The sequence below is a fragment of the Triticum urartu genome, chromosome 5A (assembly GCF_056163025.1).
Source record: "Triticum urartu cultivar PI428250 chromosome 5A, HENAU_Tu73, whole genome shotgun sequence".
NCBI lineage: Eukaryota > Viridiplantae > Streptophyta > Magnoliopsida > Poales > Poaceae > Triticum > Triticum urartu.
Genome location: NC_141877.1, coordinates 631,320,114 through 631,325,410, shown reverse-complemented (window position 1 = coordinate 631,325,410; position 5,297 = coordinate 631,320,114). Strand labels below are relative to the sequence as shown.

Sequence of the window (5,297 nt, the reverse complement as noted above, 5' to 3'; positions counted from 1 at the left end):
GCAGTACGACCTGTGGATGCGGCTCATCGTGGCGCACTACATCCAGAAGCTCAAGCTGGACATGAAGAAGGACATCGACATCCACAGGTCCCTCCTCCGCGACAACGCCGGCGAGAGCGACAGGCTGCGGCGCAGTGTGCTCGCCAGTCTGGCGGCCAGAGAGTCGGAGTCGGACGTCGACGACGACGGCACCGCAGAGGCAGACGTCGACGGGTCCGAAGACGAGGAGGAGCACCAGTCCGTCGCCCTGAGGGAGTTTAGGGACCTGTACGCCAGAGCTAGCGACGTGGACCGTCGCTTCGAGGAGTTCGACGGGATCATGTGGGCGCACTACGACCCCGACCTGGAGGACAACGAGACGCGCAAGGCCACCGTGGCGCGGCTGTGGCGCCGCCTGGAGAAGGAGCTCGACGACCGAGCAGACGCCGTCGTCTCCGGCGCGTTCAACTACTCGTTTGCACCGCCCACGCCGAGGCACCAATCGCTTGGCTGATCAACATCTTCGTACAGTCAACAAATTCGCATGGCATATACTAGGCTATTAGCTATTCTTACGCACTAAAGATTGTGAAATTAGGTCACAAGAGACTGTAATGATCTGTTTATATTTCCAGTAAAAGATAAAAAGTAGCAGCAGTGTAATTCGGGAAGCACACAAGACAGTGAAATATACAGGCAGGCTCGGCGTGAGTGGTGCAAACTATACTGTCATTCCTACTGTCATGTACTCCATATTTCAACAAACAGGCACCTGAAACAGTTGACTATACGCTCATTCCTACTGCCTGTATATCTCACTGCCTGTATCTTTGTTTCATATGACGAACTATACTGTCATTCCTACTACTACGTGAGTTCACTTCATGTTCTTTGAGACCTTCGTGATCCACTCCATCTTGGATTCTTCCCACTCGTGCAAGTACCCTCGGATACGCTCGTTCCGGACAATGGCACCTGAAACAGGCTCGCCGGTCACAGGACAGATATGCCCGTTCTTCTCAAACCAATCCTTAAGGTACTGTCTGTCAAATCAATCATTAGTTCTCACTACTAAAAAACAATTATATGCAGCTAAAACTTTGAACACACACTAAGAGAATTACCTTCCCCGTGGCAATTGTCACCGGGTCAATCATAAGCTCGCCCGACAATGGACAAGTATGATATTCTGGAGTATCACAATCCCTCGTACACTTCTCTACAAGCTCCGCATCCCTTAGATTATCCATTGCAAGCCTGAATAGGAGGGTAGGCTTGCGCCCGCCCGCTCGCTGTCTATCACGCAGCGCTCTGAAATGATTACAAGCAGCAAGCCTCTCTTGGTAACGCAACGCTCACAGTTTCTCACAATTCTTACATCAGTCCATTCCCTTCTTGGTGACGAGTAAGAATCTCCACAAAATTCAACGTGCTGAGGGTACGGAACTCCCTGCGCGGTGGTTTTCATCAAACGAATTGTTCTTAGTAAGTTGCATTAATGTTTAAGCCAATTATATGAGTATTGTATCAATGGCAAACAGTAGGAGAATTCCAGAATATAATCATCGGATTGGAAATCACATGTTTTGACACTTCAGAAACAGTATGTCTAAATTTACAAATTACACTCCAGAAACAGTTTTGACACTCCAGTCTATTTGATTATTTTAGAACACAAACAACTATTTCATATGATGAAACTAAATACGAAATGCAAATCATAAACTTAACGTGGCTTGAGTATGAACTTACATCATCATCATTGTCAGACCATTTTACCGCAACCTCATTATTGAGCCACTGCTTGTATGGTTGATTTAGAGACTGCAATCAAAGGAGCAAACTATGCTTACTGGGTGAAAGTATTATTCTTGGAAAGAAATGGTGAAACAAGATACATGGCATAAATAGAAGCATATAAAAATAAGATAAAAGTTCTTTGTTTTCTTATCCCAAGTTTCTACTCTTGAGAAACAATACGTCATAGTGCGCCAGCAACTACTAAGTAATATAAAGATACAACCCTGCAAAAATACTACTGCAGTTTTATGATTTACAGTTTTGGCACAAGCAAATATGTATGCTATTTAACAGTTTAACAGTATCACAATGCAATTTTCGCCTTTTGGGCAGAACATTAGTTATGAAGAACAAAGTTGAAACATGTGCAGAAAATCAAGGGCAATCTGCGCTGCTCATTTAGTAACATCAAGCAATTGTGCGAGATTGTCAGTTACATACCCAGAAGCTAACAACACCAGCATAATTATCTAATTAGTACTGCTATAAAGAGGTAAAGAAGCTAACAACACCAGCATAATTATCTAATTAGTACTGCTAAAGAGTTAAAGATAGACCTACATTTGATTCCATGGATCTGTAAAAAATGATGAAAGAGCAGTAAAGGTTCAAAGGAACTGCCATAAACGATGAAGTAGCAGTAAAGGTTCAGTTAATTTGATTGAATGGGACTGTTAACAATGAACACTGATGTTCTGGATTTGCACTAAACGGAACATACCCTAATTCTTTTAATTCTTAACCAAAGGCAATAAACGTTTTACTGAAATAGTACAAAATATTTTCCACTGGCACGAACCTACAAATTTTTCAGTTGCAGCAAAAGTGCGAAACATGCTATCATACCAAATACAGTAGAAGAATCAATTAGCACAAGCCTGGACACCTTTTTTGAAAAGGGGGTTATCCCCGGCCTCTGCACCAGAACGATGTATACGGCCATAATTATTAATAAGCAAAATGTTCAACACAAGTCTTCATGTCTCAAGCAAAGAACGAAAAAGGCTCACAAGGAGCTAAAAAGTAATAGAGAAGCCACAATTGGCCGGCATTAAAAGATAGGAAAACTAATTACCTATCCTATTACATGACCGCCATCCAAACCGGTTGGAAATAACCCGTGTTACCATCTCTCATCGGGTAGATCCAGTAACCATACGCTCCCTGGCCTCCGCCAGAGTGAGTAGCAACCATATACGGATCAACGCAGTGGCTTGAAAAATAACCTGCAAAAAATGAATATTTGTTGTTCTGTTAAAGACCAAATCATTTCTGCAGTTTCAGACTGCCCATAATAAAGCACATACTCCTACACGAATATGTCTCGATCTTTCAGAGTCTGTCCCATCTAACCACGTTCCAAATAACGTGTTGATAGTATTCGGAGGAGTAATATTAAATGCTATGTGAACCGTCCGCCATAATTTTTTTGCCAAAGGCAATCAAGAAAGAGGTGTTTGATGGATTCATCATGGTCGCAGAAACTACATCTTGTAGATTATGTCTAGTTGTGTTTTGCCAAATTATCCTTGGTTAAAATGAAGGAGTCTATGAAGGAGTTCATATCCGATCTAGGTGTCATACCTAGTGCATCGGGTCCAATGAAAATCTTTTGTAACAATACTGGTACAATTGCCTTGGCAAAGGAATCCAGATTTCATAAAAGAACCAAGCACATCAAGAGACGCTTCAATTCCATCCGAGATCAAGTCCAGGTGGGAGACATAGAAATTTGCAAGATACATACGGATCTGAATGTTGCAGACCCGTTGACTAAGCCTCTTCCATGAGCAAAACATGATCAACACCAAGGCTCCATGGGTGTTAGAATCATTACTGTGTAATCTAGATTATTGACTCTAGTGCAAGTGGGAGACTGAAGGAAATATGCCCTAGAGGCAATAATAAAGTTATTATTTATTTCCTTATATCATGATACATGTTTATTATTCATGCTAGAATTGTATTAACCGGAAACATAATACTTGTGTGAATACATAGACAAACAGAGTGTCACTAGTATGCCTCTACTTGACTAGCTCGTTGATCAAAGATGGTTATGTTTCCTAGCCATTGACATGAGTTGTCATTTGATTAACGGGATCACATCATTAGGAGAATGATGTGATTGACTTGACCCATTCTGTCAGCTTAGCACACGATCATTTAGTATTCTGCTATTGCTTTCTTCATGACTTATACATGTCCCTATGACTATGAGATTATGCAACTCCCGTTTACCGGAGGAACACTTTGTGTGCTACCAAACGTCACAACGTAACTGGGTGATTATAAAGGTGCTCTACAGGTGTCTCTGAAGGTACTTGTTGGGTTGGCGTATTTCGAGATTATGATTTATCACTCTGATTGTCGGAGAGGTATCTCTGGGCCCACTCGGTAATGCACATCACTTAAGCCTTGCAAGCATTGCAACTAATGAGTTAGTTTCGGGATGATGTGTTACGGAACGAGTAAAGAGACTTGCCGGTAATGAGATTGAACTAGGCATTGAGATACCGATGATCGAATCTCGGGCAAGTAACATACCGATGACAAAGGGAACAACGTATGTTGTTATGCGGTTTGACCGATAAAGATCTTCGTAGAATATGTGGGAGCCAATATAAGCATCCAGGTTCCGCTATTGGTTATTGACCGGAGACGTGTCTCGATCATGTCTACATAGTTCTCGAACCCGTAGGGTCCGCACGCTTAAAGTTTTGATGACAGTTATATTATGAGTTTATATGTTTTGATGTACCGAAGGTTGTTCGGAGTCCCCGATGTGATCACGGACATAACGAGTGATACGTCTCCATCATATCTACTTTTCCAAACACTTTTGCCCTTATTTTGGACTCTAACTTGCATGATTTGAATGGAACTAACCCGGACTGACGCTGTTTTCAGCAAAATTACTATGGTGTTATTTATGTGCAGAAACAAACGTTCTCGGAATGACCTGAAACTTCACAGAGCCACTTTTTGGAAAATATAAAAAATACCTGCAAAAGAGGAAGGCCAGGGCCCCACCACCTGTCCACGAGGGTGGGGGGCGCGCCTGCCCTCCTAGGGCACGCCCCCTACCTCGTGGGCCCCCTGGTGCCTCTCTGACTCCAACTCCAACTCTATATATTGTGTTTCGGGGAGAAAAAAAATTAGAGAGAAGAAATCATCGCGTTTTACGATACGGAGCCGCGGCCAAGCCCTAAAACCTCTCGGGAGGGCTGATCTGGAGTCCGTTCGGGGCTCCGGAGAGGGGAATCCGTCGCCATCGTCATCATCAACCATCCTCCATCACCAATTTCATGATGCTCACCGCCGTGCGTGAGTAATTCCATCGTAGGCTTGCTGGACGGTGATGGGTTGGATGAGATTTATCATGTAATCGAGTTAGTTTTGTTAGGGTTTGGTCCCTAGTATCCACTATGTTCTGAGATTGATGTTGCTGTGACTTTTCTATGCTTAATGCTTGTCACTAGGGCCCGAGTGCCATGATTTCAGATCTGAACCTATTA

At 43.1% G+C, this 5,297-nt stretch overlaps 1 pseudogene; it reads right to left on the bottom strand.

The window, feature by feature from the left end:
• Positions 1-856: 856 nt before the first annotated feature.
• Positions 857-1,447, bottom strand: LOC147973556 (uncharacterized; annotated as a pseudogene).
• Between the last annotated feature and the right edge of the window lie 3,850 nt (positions 1,448-5,297).